Below are 22,861 nucleotides of genomic sequence, written 5' to 3'. Positions count from 1 at the left end.
CCACACCATCCTAACACCCATCCACACCCACACCATCCTAACACCACACCACCCCCACACCATCCTAACATCCCCCCCACACCCACACCATCCTAACACCCCCCCACCCACACACCATCCTAACACCACCCCCACACCATCCTAACATCCCCCCCACACCCACACCATCCTAACACCCCCCCACCCACACACCATCCTAACACCACCCCCACACCATCCTAACAACCCCCCCACACCCACACCAACCTAACACCCTCCCACCCCCACACCGTCCTAACACCACCCCACACCAACACCATCCTAACATCCCCCCCACCCCCACTACATCCTAACACACCCCGCCCACACCCACACCATCCTAACACCACCCCACCCCCACACCATCCTAACACCCCCCCACACACCCACACCATCCTAACACCCCCCACACCCACACCATCCTAATACCCCCCACACCATCCTAACAACCCCCACACCCATACCATCCTAACATCCCCCACCACCCCCACACCATCCTAACACCCCCCACACCCACACCATCCTAATACCCCCCACACCATCCTAACAACCCCCACACCCACACCGTCCTAACACCCCCCCCACACCCACACCATCCTAACACCGCCCCCCCACGCCATCCTAACACCCCCCCACCCCCACACCATCCTAACACCACCCCCACACCCACACCATCCTAACACCGCCCACCCCCACACCATCCTAACACCACCCCCCCCCCACACCATCCTAACACCACCCCCACACTCACACCATTCTAACACCCCCCCCCACACACACACAATCCTAACCGCCCCCCACACCAACACCATCCTAACACCACCCCCACACTCACACAATCCTAACCCCACACCACCCCCACACCATCCTAACACCACCCCCACCCCCAAACCATCCTAACAACCCCCCACCCCCACCTCATCCTAACACCCCCCCACACCATCCTAACACCCCCCCCCAAACACACACCGTCCAAACACCCCCCCCCACACCCACCCCACACCCACACAATCCTAACACCCCCCACACCATCCTAACACCCCCCCCTCACCCACACCATCCTTACACCCTACCCCCCCCACACCCACACCATCCTAACACCCCACCCCCCCCACACCCACACCATCCTAACCCCCCCTACACACTCACACAATCCAAACCCCCCCACACCACCCCCACCCCCACACCATTCTAACCCCCCCCACACACACACACACAATCCTAACCGCCCCCCACACCCACACCATCCTAACACTACTCCCACACCCACACCATCCTAACACCCCCCCACCCGCACCTCATCCTAACACCCCCCACACACCGTCCAAACACCCCCCCCACACCCACCCCACACCCACACAATCCTAACACCCCCCACACCATCCTAACACCCCCCCCACACCCACACCATCCTAACCCCCCCACACACTCACACCATCCTAACACCCCCCCCACACCAACCACACCCCCACACTATCCTAACGATCCCCCCCACACACCATCCTAACACCACCCCCACACCCACACTATCCTAACACCCCCCCCTTACACCATCCTAACACCCCCGCCCACACCCACACCATCCTAACACCCCCCCACACCCACACCATCCTAACACCGCCCCCCCACGCCATCCTAACACCCCCCCACCCCCACACCATCCTAACACCACCCCCACACCCACACCATCCTAACACCGCCCACCCCCACACCATCCTAACACCACCCCCCCCCCACACCATCCTAACACCACCCCCACACTCACACCATTCTAACACCCCCCCCCCACACACACACAATCCTAACCGCCCCCCACACCAACACCATCCTAACACCACCCCCACACCCACACAATCCTAACCCCACACCACCCCCACACCATCCTAACACCACCCCCACCCCCAAACCATCCTAACAACCCCCCACCCCCACCTCATCCTAACACCCCCCCACACCATCCTAACACCCCCCCCCCCAAACACACACCGTCCAAACACCCCCCCCACACCCACCCCACACCCACACAATCCTAACACCCCCCACACCATCCTAACACCCCCCCCTCACCCACACCATCCTTACACCCCACCCCCCCCACACCCACACCATCCTAACACCCCACCCCCCCCACACCCACACCATCCTAACCCCCCCTACACACTCACACAATCCAAACCCCCCCACACCACCCCCACCCCCACACCATTCTAACCCCCCCCCACACACACACACACAATCCTAACCGCCCCCCACACCCACACCATCCTAACACTACTCCCACACCCACACCATCCTAACACCCCCCCACCCGCACCTCATCCTAACACCCCCCACACACCGTCCAAACACCCCCCCCACACCCACCCCACACCCACACAATCCTAACACCCCCCACACCATCCTAACACCCCCCCCACACCCACACCATCCTAACCCCCCCACACACTCACACCATCCTAACACCCCCCCCACACCAACCACACCCCCACACTATCCTAACGATCCCCCCCACACACCATCCTAACACCACCCCCACACCCACACTATCCTAACACCCCCCCTTACACCATCCTAACACCCCCGCCCACACCCACACCATCCTAACACCCCCCCACACCCACACCATCCTAACACCCCCCCACACCATCCTAACAACCCCCCACACCCACACCATCCTAACGTCCCCCCACCCCCACAACATCCTAACACCCCCCCCACACCCACACCATCCTAACACCACCCCACACCCACACCATCCTAACACCACCCCCACACCCACACCACCCTAACACCCCCCCCCACACCATCCTAACACCCCCCCACACCATCCTAACACCACCCCACACACACACAATCCAAACACCCCCCCACCGCCACACCATCCTAACACCCCCCCCACACCCAGACCATCCTAACACCCCCCCCACACCCACACCTTCCTAACACCCCACCACCCCCACACCATCCTAACATCCATCCACACCCACACCATCCTAACACCCCACCACCCCCACACCATCCTAACATCCATCCACACCCACACCATCCTAACATCCTCCCCACACCCACACCATCCTAACACCCCCCCCACCCACACACCATCCTAACACCACCCCCACACCATCCTAACATCCCCCCCAAACCCACACCAACCTAACACCCCCCCACCCCCACACCATCCTAACACCACCCCACACCACCACCATCCTAACACCCCCCCCACCCCCACTACATCCTAACACACCCCGCCCACACCCACACCATCCTAACACCACCCCACAACCACACCATCCAACACCCCCCCACACACCCACACCATCCTAACACCCCCCCACAACCACACCATCCAACACCCCCCCACACACCCACACCATCCTAACACCCCCCACACCATCCTAACAACCCCCACACCCACACCATCCTAACATCCCCCCCACCCCCACACCATCCTAACACCACCCCCAAACCCACACCGTCCGAACACCCCCCCCCACACCCACACCATCCTAACATCCCCCCCCACCCCCACACCATCCTAACACCACCCACCCCCACACCATCCTAACACCACCCCCACCCCCACGCCATCCTAACACCACCCCCCACACCCACACCATCCTAACACCCCCCCCAGCCACACACCATCCTAACACCACCCCCACACCATCCTAACATCCCCCCCACACCAACCTAACACCCCCCCACCCCCACACCATCCTAACATCCCCCCCACACCAACCTAACACCCCGCCCACCCCCACGCCATCCTAACACCTCCCCCCCACCCCCACACCATCCTAACAACCCCCCCACACCGTCCTAACACCCCCCCACCATCACACCATCCTAAACCCCCACCCCCACCCCCACACCATCCTAACAACCCCCACACCCACACCATCCTTACACCCCCCCACACCCACACCATCCTAACACCACCCCCACACCATCCAAACACACCCCCCACACCCACACCATCCTAACAACACCCCACCCCCACACCATCCTAACCCCCAACCCCCACCCCCACACCATCCTAACACCAACCCCACACCCACACCATCCTAACACCACCCCCACACCCACACCATCCTAACACCAACCCCACCCCCACACCATCCTAACTCCCCCACCCCACCACCCCCACACCATCCTAACACCAACCCCACACCCACACCATCCTAACATCCCCCCCCACACCCACACCATCCTAACTCCCCCACCCCACCACCCCCACACCATCCTAACAACCCCCCCCCACACACGCACCATCCTAACAACCCCCACCCCCACACCATCCTAATACCCCCCCACCCACATCATCCTAATACACCCCCACACTCACACCATCCTAACACTCCCTCCACACCCACACCATCCCAACAAACCCCCACACACCATCCTAACTCCACCCCCACACCCACACCATCCTAACACCCCTCCCAACACCCACTCCATCCTAACACCCCCCCACACCCACACCATCCTAACACCCCCCCCACACCCACACCATCCTAACACCCCCCCACCCCAACACCATCATAACACCCCCCCACACCTTCCCAACACCCCCCCACACCCACACCATCCTAACACCCCCCCCACCCCCTAACCATCCTCACCCCCCCACACCCACACCATCCTAACACCACCCCCACAGTCACACGATCTTAACGCCCCCCCCCCCCACACCCACACCATCCTAACACCACACCACACCCACACCATCCTAACACCACCCCACACGCACACCATCCTAACACCCCCCCCACACCCACACCATCCTAACATCCCCCCCACACACACACCATCATAACGCCCCCCACACCAACACCATCATAACACCCCCCACACCCACACCATCCTAACACCACCCCACACGCACACCATCCTAACCACCCCCACACCCACACCATCCTAACACCCCCCCCACACCCACACCATCCTAACACCCCCCCACACCCACACCATCCTAACAACCCCCCCACACCCACACCATCCTAACACCCCCCCACACCAACACCATCCTAACAACCCCCCACACCATCCTAACAACCACCCACCCCCACACCATCCTAACACCCCCCCACTCCCACCTCATCCCAACACCCCCCCACACCATCCTAACACCCCCCCACAGCCACACCATCCTAACAACCCCCCACACCATCCTAACAACCACCCACCCCCACACCATCCTAACACCACCCCCACCCCCACACCTGCCTAACACCACCCCCACACCCACACCATCCTAACACCACCCCCACACCCACACCATTCTAACACCCCCCCCACCACACACACACAATCCTAACCGCCTCCACACCCACACCATCCTAACACCGCCCCCACACCCACACCATCCTAACCCTCCACCACCCCCACACCATCCTAACACCACCCCCACCCCCACACCATCCTAACACCCCCCCACTCCCACCTCATCCCAACACCCCCCCCACACCATCCTAACACCCCCCCACAGCCACACCATCCTAACACCCCCCCACACCCACACCATCCAAACACCACCCCCACACCCACACCATTCTAACACCCCCCCACACCCACACCATCCTAACACCCCCCCCCCATCCCCACACCATCCTAACACCCCAACCCCCACACCATCCAAACACCACCCACACACCCACACCATCCTAACACCCCCCCCACCCCCACACCATCCTAACAACCCCCCCCCACACACACACACCATCCTAACATGCCCCACCCCCACACCATCCTAATACCCCCCCCCACCCACATCATCCTAATACAACCCCACACTCACACCATCCCAACATACCCCCACACAGCATCCTAACTCCACCCCCACACCCACACCATCCTAACACCCCTCCCAACACCCACTACATCCTAACACCCCCCACACCCACACCATCCTAACACCCCCCCACCCCCACACCATCATAACACCCCCCACACCTTCCTAACACCCCCCCACACCCACACCATCCCAACAACCCCCCACACACCATCCTAACTCCACCCCCACACCCACACCATCCTAACACCCCTCCCAACACCCACTCCATCCTAACACCCCACCACACCCACACCATCCTAACACCCCCCCCCACCCCCTAACCATCCTCACCCCCCCCACACCCACACCATCCTCACCCCCCCACACCCACACCATCCTAACACCACCCCCACAGTCACACGATCTTAACGCCCCCCCACACCCACACCATCCTAACACCACACCACACCCACACCATCCTAACACCACCCCACACGCACACCATCCTAACCACCCCCCACACCCACACCATCCTAACACCCCCCCCACACCCACACCATCCTAACACCCCCCCCACACCCACACCATCCTAACATCCCCCCACACCCACACCATCCTAACACCCCCCCCACCCCCACACCATCCTAACCTCACACCCACACCATCCTAACGCCCCCCCCCCCACACCCACACCATCCTAACACCCCCCCACTCCCACCTCATCCCAACACCCCCCCCACTCCATCCTAACACCCCCCCCCCCACACCAACACCATCCTAAAACCACCCACCCCCACACCATCCTAACACCACCCCCACCCCCACACCTGCATAACACCACCCCCACACCCACACCATCCTAACACCACCCACCCCCACACCATCCTAACACCACCCCCCCACACCATCCTAACACCACCCCCACACCCACACCATTCTAACACCCCCCCTACACACACACAATCCTAACCGCCCCCACACCCACACCATCCTAACACCACCCCCACACCCACACCATCCTAACCCTCCACCACCCCCACACCATCCTAACACCACACCCACCCCCACACCATCCTAACACCCCCCCACTCCCACCTCATCCCAACACCCCCCCCCACTCCATCCTAACACCCCCCCCAAACACACACCGTCCAAACACCCCCCACACCCACCCCACACCTACACAATCCTAACACCCCCCAAACCATCCTAACACCCCCCCCACACACCCACACCATCCTAACCCCCCAACACACTCACACCATCCTAACACCGCCCCCCACACCAACCCCACCCCCACACCATCCTAACAGCCCCCCCACACCCACACCATCCGAACATCCCCCCCCACCCCCACACCATCCAAACACCACCCCCACACCCACACCATCCTAACAGCCCCCCCACACCCACACCATCCGAACATCCCCCCCCACACCCACACCATCCTAACACCACCCACACCCACACCATCCTAACCCCAACCCCACACCATCCTAACACCCCCCCCACTCACACACCATCCTAACACCCCCCACCCCCACACCATCCTAACACCCCCCCCACCCACATCATCCTAATACCCCCCCACACTCACACCATCCTAACACCCCCTACACACCCACACCATCCCAACCCCCCCCCCACACACTCACACCATCCTAACACCCCCCCACACCAACCCCACCTCCACACCATCCTAACACCCCCCCCATCCCCACACCATCCTAACACCCCCCCCACCCCCACACCATCCTTACACCACCCCCACCCCCACACCATCCTTACACCACCCCCACCTCCACACCATCCTAAACCCCCACACCATCCTAATGCCACCCCACCCACCCCCACACCATCCTAACACCCCCCCACCCCCACACCATCCTTACACCACCCCCACCTCCACACCATCCTAAACCCCCACACCATCCTAATGCCACCCCCACACCATCCTAACACCCCCCCACTCACACACCATCCTAACAACCCCTCCCACACACCATCCTAACACCCCCCCCCCACACACATCATCCTAATACCCCCCCACACTCACACCATCCTAACACCCCCTACACACCCACACCATCCCAACCCCCCCCCCCACACACTCACACCATCCTAACACCCCCCCACACCAACCCCACCTCCACACCATCCTAACACCCCCCCCATCCCCACACCATCCTAACACCCCCCCCACCCCCACACCATCCTTACACCACCCCCACCCCCACACCATCCTAAACCACCCCCCCCCACCATCTTAACACCCCTCCACCTCCACACCATCCTAAACCCCCACCCCCACACCATCCTAATGCCACCCCCACACCATCCTAACACCCCCCCATCGCCACACCATCCTAACACCCCCCACCATCCTAACACCACCCCCACCCCCACACCATCCTGACCCCCAACCCCCACCCGCACACCATCCTAACACCACCCCCACACCCAGACCATTCTAACACCACCCCCACACCCACACCATCCTAACACCACCCACCCCAACACCATCCTAACACCACCCCCACACCCACACCATCCTAACACCCCACCACCCCCACACCATCCTAACACCCCCTCACACCCACACCATCCTAACACCCCCCACCCCAACACCATCCTAACACCCCCCCCCCACACCCACACCATCCTAACACCCCCCCACACCCACACCATCCTAACACCACCCCCTCAGTCACACGATCTTAACACCCCCCCACACCCACACCATCCTAACACCCCCCCACACCCACACCATCCTAACACCCCCCCACCCCCTAACCATCCTCACCCCCCACACACCCACACCATCCTAACACCCCTCCCAACACCCACTCCATTCTAACACACCCTCACACCCACACCATCCTAACACCCCCCACCCCAACACCATCCTAACACCCCCCCCCCACCCACACCATCCTAACACCCCCCCACACCCACACCATCCTAACACCCCCCCACACCCACACCATCCTAACACCCCCCACACCCCCACACCATCATAACAGCCCCCCCACACCATCCTAACACCCCCCCACACCCACACCATCCTAACACCCACCCCCTAACCATCCTCACCCCCCACACACCCACACCATCCTCCCCCCCCCTCACCCACACCATCCTAACATCACCCCCTCAGTCACACAATCTTAACACCCCCCCACACCCACACCATCCTAACGCCACACCACACCCACACCATCCTAACACCACCCCACACGCACACCATCCTAACCGTCCCCCACACCCACACCTACCAAACACCCCACCCCCACCCCCACACCATCCTAACACCCCCCCACACCCACACCATCCTAACACCCCACCACACCATGCAATAGCCCCCCCACACCCACACCATCCTAACACCGCCCCCACGCCGCCCCCACCCCCACTCCACCCCCACACCATCCTAACACCCCCCCCACACCCACACAATCCTAACACCCCCCCCACACCATCCTAACACCCCCCCCCCCCACACGCACACCATCCTAACATCCCCCCACACACCCACACCATACTAACACCCCCCCCACACCATCCTAACACCCCCCCACACACACACACCATCCTAACACCCCCCACCCCCACACCATCCTAATACCCCCCCACCCACATCATCCTAATAACCCCCCACACTCACACCATCCTAACACCTCCTCCACACCCACACCATCCCAACAACCCCCCACACACCATCCTAACACCACCCCCACACCCACACCATCCTAACACCCCTCCCAACACCCACTCCATTCTAACACCCCCCTACACCCACACCATCCTAACACCCCCCCCACACCATCCTAACACCCCCCCCCACACGCACACCATCCTAACATCCCCCCACACACCCACACCATACTAACACCCCCCCCACACCATCCTAACACCCCCCCACACACACACACCATCCTAACACCCCCCACCCCCACACCATCCTAATACCCCCCCACCCACATCATCCTAATAACCCCCCACACCCACACCATCCTAACACCACCCCCCACCCCAACACCATCCTAACACCCCCCCACACCCACACCATCCTAACACCCCCCACACCCCCACACTATCCTAACACCCCCCCACACCCACACCATCCTAACACCCCCCCACCCCCTAACCATCCTCACCCCCCCACACCCACACCATCCTCACCCCCCCACACCCACACCATCCTAACACCACCCCCTCAGTCACACGATCTTAACACCCCCCCCCACACCCACACCATCCTAACACCACACCACACCCACACCATCCTAACACCCCCCCACTCCCACCTCATCCCAACACCCCCCCCACACCATCCTAACACACCCCCACAGCCACACCATCCTAACACCCCCCCCACACCCACACCATCCTAACACCCCCCACACCCACACCATCCTGACACCACCCCCACACCATCCAAACACCCCCCCCCCCCCACACCCACACCATTCTAACACCCCCCCACACCCACACCATCCTAACACCCCCCCCACACACACACCATCCTAACACCACCCACCCCCACACCATCCTAACACCACCCCCACACCCACATCATCCTAACACCCCCCCACACCCACACCATTCTAACACCCCCCCACACCCACACCATCCTAACACCACCCCCCCCACACCATCCTAACACCCCCCCACACACACACACCATCCTAACACCCCCCACCCCCACACCATCCTAATACCCCCCCACCCACATCATCCTAATAACCCCCCACACCCACATCATCCTAACACCACCCCCCCCCACACCATCCTAACACCCCCCCACACACACACACCATCCTAACACCCCCACCCCCACACCATCCTAATATCCCCCCACCCACATCATCCTAATAACCCCCCACACCCACACCATCCTAACACCCCCTCCACACCCACACCATCCCAACAACCCCCCACACACCATCCTAACACCACCCCCACACCCACACCATCCTAACACCCCTCCCAACACCCACTACATTCTAACACCCCCTCACACCCACACCATCCTAACACCCCCCACCCCAACACCATCCTAACACACCCCCCACACCCACACCATCCTAACACCCCCCACACCCACACCATCCTAACACCACCCCCTCAGTCACACGATCTTAACACCCCCCCACACCCACACCATCCTAACACCCCCCCACACCCACACCATCCTAACACCCCCCCCACCCCCTAACCATCCTCACCCCCCACACACCCACACCATCCTCACCCCCCCCACACCCACACCATCCTAACACCACCCCCTCAGTCACACGATCTTAACACCCCCCCACACCCACACCATCCTAACACCCCCCCACACCCACACCATCCTAACACCCCCCCACCCCCTAACCATCCTCACCCCCCACACACCCACACCATCCTCACCCCCCCACACCCACACCATCCTAACACCACCCCCTCAGTCACACGATCTTAACACCCCCCCACACACACACCATCCTAACACCCCCAACCCCCACACCATCCCAACAACCCCCCACACACCATCCTAACACCCCCCCACACCCACACCATCCTAACACCCCCCCACACCCACACCATCCTAACACCCCCCACACCCCCACACCATCATAACACCCCCCCCACACCATCCTAACACCCCCCCACACCCACACCATCCTAACACCCACCCCCTAACCATCCTCACCCCCCACACACCCACACCATCCTCACCCCCCCACACCCACACCATCCTAACATCACCCCCTCAGTCACACAATCTTAACACCCCCCCACACCCACACCATCCTAACACCACACCACACCCACACCATCCTAACACCACCCCACACGCACACCATCCTAACCGCCCCCCACACCCACACCTACCAAACACCCCACCCCCACCCCCACACCATCCTAACACCCCCCCACACCCACACCATCCTAACACCCCCTCACACCCACACCATCCTAACACCCCCCACCCCAACACCATCCTAACACCCCCCCCACACCCACACCATCCTAACACCCCCCACACCCACACCATCCTAACACCACCCCCTCAGTCACACGATCTTAACACCCCCCCACACCCACACCATCCTAACACCCCCCCACACCCACACCATCCTAACACCCCCCCACCCCCTAACCATCCTCACCCCCCACACACCCACACCATCCTCACCCCCCCCACACCCACACCATCCTAACACCACCCCCTCAGTCACACGATCTTAACACCCCCCCACACCCACACCATCCTAACACCCCCCCACACCCACACCATCCTAACACCCCCCCACCCCCTAACCATCCTCACCCCCCACACACCCACACCATCCTCACCCCCCCCACACCCACACCATCCTAACACCACCCCCTCAGTCACACGATCTTAACACCCCCCCACACACACACCATCCTAACACCCCCCCACCCCCTAACCATCCTCACCCCCCACACACCCACACCATCCTCACCCCCCCACACCCACACCATCCTAACACCACCCCCTCAGTCACACGATCTTAACACCCCCCCACACACACACCATCCTAACACCCCCCACCCCCACACCATCCCAACAACCCCCCACACACCATCCTAACACCCCCCCACACCCACACCATCCTAACACCCCCCCACACCCACACCATCCTAACACCCCCCACACCCCCACACCATCATAACACCCCCCCCACACCATCCTAACACCCCCCCACACCCACACCATCCTAACACCCACCCCCTAACCATCCTCACCCCCCACACACCCACACCATCCTCACCCCCCCACACCCACACCATCCTAACATCACCCCCTCAGTCACACAATCTTAACACCCCCCCACACCCACACCATCCTAACACCACACCACACCCACACCATCCTAACACCACCCCACACGCACACCATCCTAACCGCCCCCCACACCCACACCTACCAAACACCCCACCCCCACCCCCACACCATCCTAACACCCCCCCACACCCACACCATCCTAACACCCCACCACACCATGCAATAGCCCCCCCACACCCACACCATCCTAACACCGCCCCCACGCCGACCCACCCCCACTCCACCCCCACACCATCCTAACACCCCCCCCACACCCACACAATCCTAACACCCCCCCACACCATCCTAACACCCCCCCCCACACGCACACCATCCTAACATCCCCCCACACACCCACACCATACTAACACCCCCCCCACACCATCCTAACACCCCCCCACACACACACACCATCCTAACACCCCCCCACACCCACACCATCCTAATACCCCCCCACCCACATCATCCTAATAACCCCCCATACTCACACCATCCTAACACCACCCCCACACCCACACCATCCTAACACCCCTCCCAACACCCACTCCATTCTAACACCCCCCCACACCCACACCATCCTATCACCCCCCACACCCACACCATCCTAACACCCCCCACACCCCCACACTATCCTAACACCCCCCCACACCCACACCATCCTAACACCCCCCCACCCCCTAACCATCCTCACCCCCCACACCCACACCATCCTCACCCCCCCACACCCACACCATCCTAACACCACCCCCTCAGTCACACGATCTTAACACCCCCCCCCACACCCACACCATCCTAACACCACACCACACCCACACCATCCTAACACCCCCCCAGTCCCACCTCATCCCAACACCCCCCCCACACCATCCTAACACACCCCCACAGCCACACCATCCTAACACCCCCCCCACACCCACACCATCCTAACACCCCCCACACCCACACCATCCTGACACCACCCCCACACCATCCAAACACCCCCCCCCCACACCCACACCATTCTAACACCCCCCCACACCCACACCATCCTAACACCCCCTCCACACCCACACCATCCCAACAACCCCCCACACACCATCCTAACTCCACCCCCACACCCACATCATCCTAACACCCCCCACACCCACACCATCCTAACACCCCCCACCCCCACACCATCATAACACCCCCCCCCACACCTACCAAACACCCCACCCCCACACCCACACCATCTTAACACCCCCCCACACCCACAACATCCTAACACCCCACCACACCATGCAATAGCCCCCCCACACCCACACCATCCTAACACCGCCCCCACGCCGCCCCCACCCCCACTCCACCCCCACACCATCCTAACACCCCCCCATCCCCACACCATCCTAACACCCCCCCCACACCCACACCATCCTAACACCCCCCCCACACCATCCTAACACCCCCCCACACACACACACCATCCTAACACCCCCCACCCCCACACCATCCTAATACGCCCCCACCCACATCATCCTAATAACCCCCCACACTCACACCATCCTAACACCTCCTCCACACCCACAACATCCCAACAACCCCCCACACACCATCCTAACACCCCCCCACACCCACACCATCCTAACACCCACCACACCCCCACACCATCCTAACACCCCCCCACACCCACACCATCCTAACACCCCCCCACCCCCTAACCTTCCTCACCCCCCCACACCCACACCATCCACACCCCCCCACATCCACACCATCCTAACACCACACCACACCCACACCATCCTAACACCACCCCACACGCACACCATCCTAACCACCCCCCACACCCACACGTACCAAACCCCCCCCGCACCCACACCATCCTAACACCCCCCCACACCCACACCATCCTAACACCCCCCCACACCATGCAATAGCCCCCCCACACCCACACCATCCTAACACCGCCCCCACGCCGCCCCCACCCCCACTCCACCCCCACACCATCCTAACACCCCCCCACACCCACACCATCCTAACACCCCCCCCACACCATCCTAACACCCCCCCCCACACCCACACCATCCTAACACCCCCCACACCCACACCATCCTAACACCCCCCCACACCCACACCATCCTAACACCACCCCACACCCACACCATCTTAACACCACCCCACACCCACACTACCCTAATACCATCCCCACACCCACACCATCCTAACACCCCCCCCACACCATCCTAACTGCCCCCCACACCCACACCATCCTAACACCACCCCCACACCCACACCATCCTAACACCCCCCCACACACACACACAATCCTAACACCCCCCACCGCCACACCATCCTAACACCCCCCCGCACACCCACACCATCCTAACACCCCCGCCCACACCCACACCATCCTAACACCCCCCACCGCCACACCATCCTAACACCACCCCCACACCCACACCATCCTAACACCCCCCACACACACACAATCCTAACACCCCCCCACCGCCACACCATCCTAACACCCCCCCGCACACCCACACCATCCTAACACCACCCACCCCCACACCATCCTAACACCACCCCCACCCCCACACCATCCTAACACCACCCCCACACCCACACCATCCTAACACCACCCTCACACCACCCCCACACCATCCTAACACCACCCCACACCACCCCCACACCCATTCCACCCCCACACCATCCTAACACCACCCCCGCACCGACGCCATCCTAACACCACCCCTACACCACCCTCATGCCCACTCCACCGCCACACCACCCTCGCACCCACTCCACCCCCACACCATCCTAACACCACCCCCACTCCACCCCCACACCATCCTAACACTCCACCCACTCCACCCCCACACCATCCTAACACTGATCCCGCACCCCCCCACACCGCCCTCACGCCCACTCCACCCCCACACCGCCCTCACACCCACTCCACCCACACACCATCCTAACACTGCCCCCGCACCGCCCCCACACCATCCTAACACAGATCCCGCACCCCCCCCACACCGCCCTCACGCCCACTCCACCCCCACACCGCCCTCACACCCACTCCACCCCCACACCATCCTAACACTGCCCCCGCACCGCCCTCATGCCACTCCACCCCCAAACCCACTCCACCCCCACACCACCCGCGCTCCACCCCCGCATCACTGCCACTTCCCCCTGGCCCGCAGTCTAATCATGTATTTTGTCCTGTGTCTTGCAGGAGCTGCTGGGGTGGGTCCTTCTGGTGTCCCCCACCCCCAACCACACAGCCAGAGCCAGAGCCCCGGGTGCCGAACAGCGCGGAGGACCCCGACATGGACGGGAGCCATCAACCCGAGACCAAGGCCACTCCGGAGCTCGAGTCCGGATATGACACAGATTTCCCGTCACAGCTGTCTCCAACACCCTCCACCATCCCAGAGACATTCACCTCGGTTGGACTCTTTAGTGTAGGGGTTCTTGGGACACTAACTGGTGGGCATTTCAGAAATGCTCTGGTACATCAGGTGGAGGTCGGAACTCCTGAAGGGGCAGCGGTCCGAGGGTGGGTGGACCCCAGGGACTAGCTGCCGTCCAGACAGGTTTTGGGCTTCTGAAATCGACAGCCCATTGATCGTGGAGATGCAGTCACAGAGGCCGGGACTACATGAGGGGTTGTCGGCGAGCATCCAGCACCTGCCGGGGCAGGTCGAGGAGCCCAACCGCGTGCAGGAGCAGGAGCTAGACATGCATGCCACCCAGGCCAACACCGCATAGGTGTCGCCCGCGGTTGATGACTTGAGGTGTGAGGGTTTTGTCCAGTGATCAGCATGTCCAAGGCCCGGGGCATTCTGTGCAGGCGGTGGCCGAGGCCCAGGACAGAACTGACCTCTCATAGGCAGCGAGGTGCCAGAGTCACCCGGACATTGCAGCGGCGTTCCTAAGCGTGGTCAGTTACAATTGTTGGCAGCAATGCGTAGGCACTGGCCGACATGACACAGACGCAGAGCGATGGTTACAGATGGAGATGGCGCAGTCACTGGCTGATGTGGCACAGACCCAGAAGGTGGTGGCACAGTCGCAGCGTGATGCGGTGCAGTTAGACAGAAGTGGTCCACTCCATGTGCTCCATGGTTGCGAAAATGCAGCAAGATGGCTGCCTTGCAGGCTGTGGCAGTGACGGTCCGTTCCTGGGCACCGTCCCAGTCCCGTGAGGGGTCACCCCGACCCCACGGCCCTTCCCCCCATCACCCTCCGCCCCCATCGCTGGATCGCTGATCGCTGGCAGCACCCCCCTGCCCAATGCCCCCCCCCTCACTCAGCGTCATGACTGGCAGCCCACAGTCACGCCTCTCCGTGTCCTACTTTCTCTCTCTCCCTCACCACCCATGGCGCCTGTTTCATGATTTTTAAAAGTACAAATGAACCTCGCCTTTCGGAAATTCGCCTGGTGGAGGGGGAGAATCATGGAGGCTCTGGAGACTACCGGGTCAGGCCTGCTAACGAGATGCCAAAGGTATTTACTGTACATGCGGAGTGCAACGCATTGACGCCACTGTCGAGGCATTGTGGAACTGTGATTTGGAGTGAAACTGGAGCCCGCCACGATTTTGGAGTCAAAACCTAACCTTCGCCCAATCGCGTTTCCTGATTCCGGCGTCAGCTGGCGGTAATCCCGCCCAGTGTCTCCCAAAAGGAGAATCCCGCCCCGTACCTCTTTGTCATTATCGCTCGGTGTCAGGTAAAGGGTGGGATTTTCTGCCCAGTGTGGGCGAATGGCGAGACACCAGCGGGTGGAAAACCGGGTGTCAGCCAAAGATCGAGGTCTGCTCCAGGTGCCCATGCTCCAGTGCCTCAATGGCAGCGTGAATGCATTCCACCCCCCGCGCCAGCTTGGCATGCAAAACCTACTGTAGCATGCATAAATTTAGAGTTCCCCAATTATTTCTTTTCCTAATGAAGGTGCATTTTAGCGTGGCCCGGCACCGATCCGGCGATTCCCTGGGACCCGAGTATCGGGGATACGCCGCGTGGCTGGGGGCCCATTGACAGAGGCCAGCCCAGAGATCCTCCGCTCCCGACTGGCCAAATTCTTGACGGTGTGGAACTAACCACCTATTGCCGATCGGGGTGCTGGCGTGCCGGCAGCGGACTCAGTCCGCGGCCATCCTGCTGGGGGGCGGGGGGGATTGGACACCGAGGGGTGGGGAGCCTTATAGGCGGCCGGGATTAATGTCCGCGTAGTTAGATTCTCGGGAGAACGGCCGATCGGGAGGGTCTAATTTTTATGTCTGCCTCCACGGTCTGAGTCCGCCATGGAGTGCAGCGCAGCCGCTGGAGGCCGTCGCCGTGCACACGCGCGGACTCAAAACCGGAAGTGCGGAGGCCCGTATCCGCAGCTAAAGCTGCGTGAAATACATAGAACAGACAGTGCAGAAGGAGGCCATTCAGCCCATCAAGTCAGCACCGACCCACTTAATCCCTCACTTCCACCCTATCCCCGTAACCCAACAACCCCTCCTATCCTTTTTTGGTCACTAAGGACAGTTTAGAATGGCCAATCCACCTAACCTGCACATCTTTGGACTGTGGGAGGAACCCGGAGCACCCGGAGGAAACCCACGCAGACACGGGGAGAACGTGCAGACTCCACACAGACAGTGACCCAGCGGGGAATCGAACCTGGGACCCAGGCGCTGTGAAGCCACAGTGCTATCCACTTGTGCTACCGTGCTGCCAGTACTCCGGGTCTCTGCTAGCTCCCTGCAGGGCATTGAATTAACTGTACTTTTTTGCAGGAATCTCTAGAGTAAAACTCCAGCGTTTATACGCCGGTGTGGGGACGTAGTCCATTGTGGAAGAATCCAGCCCCCATTCTTTCCTAACCCATTTCCCCCTCTGAAAAAAGGTTCATATTTTATTTTGATGTAAATTACAATATACTATAACATGAATGTATTTTTTTCTGCAATAAATGCATTCTACTCCCTTTTTAAGACAGAGATAGATAGGTTCATGATTAGTAACGGGATCAGGGGTTATGGGGAGAAGGCAGGAGAATGGGGATGAGAAAAATATCAGCCACGATTGAATGGTGGAGCAGACTCGATGGGCCGAGTGGCCTAATTCTGCCCCTGTGTCTTATGGTCTTATGGTATTTCTCAGTGAGGTTGGTTTTGATCAAGTTGGGCTGTCTTCAACTGAATTAATTAATTACTCCACAGGGAACCCTCTTAATATAAATAATAAACCATTAGCCCAAACTTTTACGATGTTTTAATTGCACGTCTGGCTCAAAAGAACGTAGCTGTTTTGCAAACCAGGATTCTTAAAAACACTACTTCAGCAGTCACACACACTACCCAGACTTTTAACCCTTACTGCACCAAATATATTATACAATATAGCCAAAATTCCGACATCCATCTGAACTGATTTCGAAGAGAACGATCACACACCCACAAGAAGAGGAAAGCACTCCACACCTTGCAAAATGATATAATCAGCAAGGCAAAAATTAGAGCTCATCAATCAGCCAAGGTGGACATATGAAGAAGAACTTAAACAATCAATACCCTGTGGTGGACTGAGAAAGCTACCGATCTGCAACTCCTCCAGACTAGCACGATATCCGGGGCTTCTTCCCTGCCACCAAGGCAATATATGGACCCAACAATCTTGGCCTCAAATCGGTGAGGAGTAAGGATGAAACCCTCTTGACAGACAGAGTCAACATCCGCCTTTGAAGGAGGGAACCCTTTAAAGAACTGCTAAACCATGATACAATCATAGATGAGGATGTGATTGAGAAAATTCCCCCAACTCCCCATCAAAGTTGATCTAGCACTCATAGAATCATAGAATTTGAATCATAGAATTTACAGTGCAGAAGGAGGCCATTCGGCCCATTGAGTCTGCATCGGCTCTTGGAAAGAGCACCCTACCCAAGGTCCACACCTCCACTCTATCACTATAACCCAGTAACCCCACCCAACATGAAGGGCAATTTTGGACACTAAGGGCAATTTAGCACGGCCAATCCAACTAACCTGCACATATTTGGACTGTGGGAGGAAACCAGAGCATCCGGAGGAAACCCACGCACACACGGGGAGAACGTGGAGACTCCGCACAGACTGTGACCCAAGCCAGGAATCGAACCTGGGACCCTGGAGCTGTGAAGCAATTGTGCTAACCACCAGAGTGGACCAAGTCAGAGCTGCCAATAAACACGTGAATAATGGAAAAGCCAGGAATGGTCGGGGTTGGGTGTGGGGATGGAAGAGGAGTGAGGGGAGAGGGGGACCTGCAGGGGCAGGGGCTGCAGAGCAGGCTGGGGCCACCATGTAGCCCCTTGGACCTCGTTGGGCATGAGGGTACGCACCATGCTAACATGTCAGCCTTTCACCCCTGAAGACAATGTTGGAGGGCAGCTGGAGCTGCTCGGGGAGGTCCCTGCAGCAGCGGCGCCTGCCCCAGTGGAACAAGAGCCAGCCGGTGAGGATGGAGAGCCGGTTGCCCAACATGCTGAGGAGGAGGTGAGAAGGAGGTGCCACATGAGGCCTCACGTATACCGGCAGCACCTGTCATTCGAGGACCTGCCGCACTGACTTGTGGTCGAAGACTCTGGCTGAGCAGAGGACCGTACGGCATATTTGCCGGATCATGGCGCACCTGGAACTGCGGGGATATGAGGAGGACACCCGCCCCCAGTGGCCATCAAGGTGATGGTCAACCTGAACCTTTTTGCCACGGGATTGTTGCTAACTTTGCCTTGGTTCAATTGCTCTGTTTTATTACCTTTGCTCTTGAGTCGCCAGGTATCTTTATGATACCGCCACGAGGTTCAAGTCCGAGTAATGATCAATAACCCAATACACCGATTAGTAAGATTTAAATCAAAGCACATTTATTATACACAGTAATCGCTACTAATGCACAAATTCTACGTCTAAGCTACTTCTACAACTAACAGGCTTATACTTAACTTCGGACTGGCCCACCAGGTCAGGGAAACAAATGGCCTTTCGTTCGGGTTCTAAGCCTGCGGGATTCGAAGTTGGTACGGATTGGTAGCTAGGAGCGCCTATCCCGTAGCGAGCATTGAGTTAAGACTTACAATTTTGATGATCACTGGAGTCACTGCACCGGTCACGGTCAATGTTGGTTCGTTGCTGGGTGACCCGGGCAGGACGAAGAGAGAAGAGCTGAAGAGAGCGATTTGAACTTGGGGCTCAATTCTTATAGTTCCCAGGGGCTTCCCGCCTTTCGGGGCGGACCCTGTACCTGGTCCCAAGTGATTGGACTTTGTCCCAATCACTTGGTTCAATTTTCTCCAATACTGGAGCGGTTCCCTGATCGATGGGCGGTCTTGAGGTGCTCGTTCACCTCCTTTGTTTTGGCTCCTGCTGGCGCCGAGGAGTCTGGCTTTGCTTTGTGTGTCAAAATGTTACTTATTGTTCCCGGGGATTGCTCATCAGTATGCAGATGGCTGTTACTTTGTTATGCTGATGGTCGCTGGTATCGATGCTGTCTGGTTTTTGCAGAGGTAAATACACAGCAAACCTGTAGCTGCTGGGTTCTTGTCTTGTTGGCTGACTTTCCCATCAGCCTTTGCCGTTCGCCATTTTGAATCGGGAGTTGGCCAATTTAGGTGGCTACATTCTCTCCTTGTGATCCTAACGCGAAGCGTGAAGGATCACACAACTATGTTGCTTTCCATTCCCTGACCTGGGGGGCACTTCTTTCATGGCCTCTACACTGACCATAACGATGTAAAAAATTTTCAACTGACAATTCTAAGGGGAGCTATGTCGAACAGCGACATGCATTACAACACAATAAACTGGGAACCTCTAACTATTCTTAGTACACTACACTCACTTAAACATTTCATTATTCTAACTTCCTCAACCATACAAACAAAATCATAGCAGTTTATACACAGTTTTCCTGGCTTGGCAGTCAAGCTCAGGATCGTACAATTTGCTCATGAACAATCTTTACATTTCTTTATTTACAATAAACGCAAGTGAATGCTCTTTATTATAGATCGCGGGGGTTGGGGGTCTGGTCGTATCCGAACATAGGGGATCTGATCCTATATACCGGGGTTCGAGCGCGGTAGGCTCTCCTCCATTTCCGTAGACGCATAGTCTGCACGATGCAGCAGAGTATCGCCAATACTAGTAAGGTTTCTATTACATATGACACAGAGAGTACCAGGTTATAAACCTGGCACACCAAGATGATGTGGTGTCGCTGGTGACTGGGCTCTGGGTACTGTGGGGAAGTGAAACATTAACGGCTGGGGGGCTTGAAATCATGGGGTTCGCGTTCACTCGCAACCAAATGTCCATTATTATGATGATGAGCCATGTGGAGGAAGTCCTCTTGGCTCTTCTCGTTTCTTTCCTTTTCTTCTCCGGTCCTGGAGCTTGTGGAGTTCTGTAGAAACAAGCTTAGTGTCTGTAACTATCTTGGTTTAACATCTCGTATGATAGTGTGTCTGTCCTGTAGTGTCAATTACTCCCTTTATAATTGGTCACTATGTGTGACTCCCTCATTTTTTTTCAAAAACCGAATTATTTAGGACAAGACACACTTCCAAATACTGAACCAGTGCGAGCCGTCTCGCAGACTGTGCAATTTACCATCCAAACGTTTCAGGATGTAAATAGCATATGGTTGGCAACCTAAGGGTTACCTGAAAGAAAACAAAACTTTTTGAACTAAAATTTCCAAAATGAGGTACGTATGGGCCGCGACGGGTAAGAGTTGGATGGAGTCCCCGGGTAGGACGGCTACCAATGCCGTGTCTCTCCTACCCAAGCGTAGTTGACCAGGGGGGGGGGGGTTCCCAGGCAGGGCGGGTCCCAAGCCGTTTCTCTACTGCCTAAGCAACCGACAAGAACGGGCAAGAAATGTAGTCATCGTGGTGGGGCTGCCGTAGTGGCTCTTTCCTGGAACCAGAAGAGTAGTTACGAACGGGCGTCTGGTACCTGAACAAGTCTCTGCAGACAAGCTAATTCCGCTGAACTAGTGTCTGGCAATAGTGAGTCTCTGTGGGCAAGTCCTCAGAGGTCTCGGCCGAAAAGGCGTGGGGCAGCGAAAAAAAATTTCCTGTCTGACATACAACATTTAACAAAACACTACAAACAACATTAAACATGCGGCAGGTTCCATCAGAAAGGACACCACTTCTCACAAGCGGTTCCTTTAAAACATCATCTGGACACCTCAGTTCTCGGTTGCGAACAGGTTCGCAAAGGGGTTCTCGG

Source organism: Scyliorhinus torazame, chromosome 6, assembly GCF_047496885.1.
Source record: "Scyliorhinus torazame isolate Kashiwa2021f chromosome 6, sScyTor2.1, whole genome shotgun sequence".
NCBI lineage: Eukaryota > Metazoa > Chordata > Chondrichthyes > Carcharhiniformes > Scyliorhinidae > Scyliorhinus > Scyliorhinus torazame.
This window is presented reverse-complemented; position numbering follows the sequence as displayed.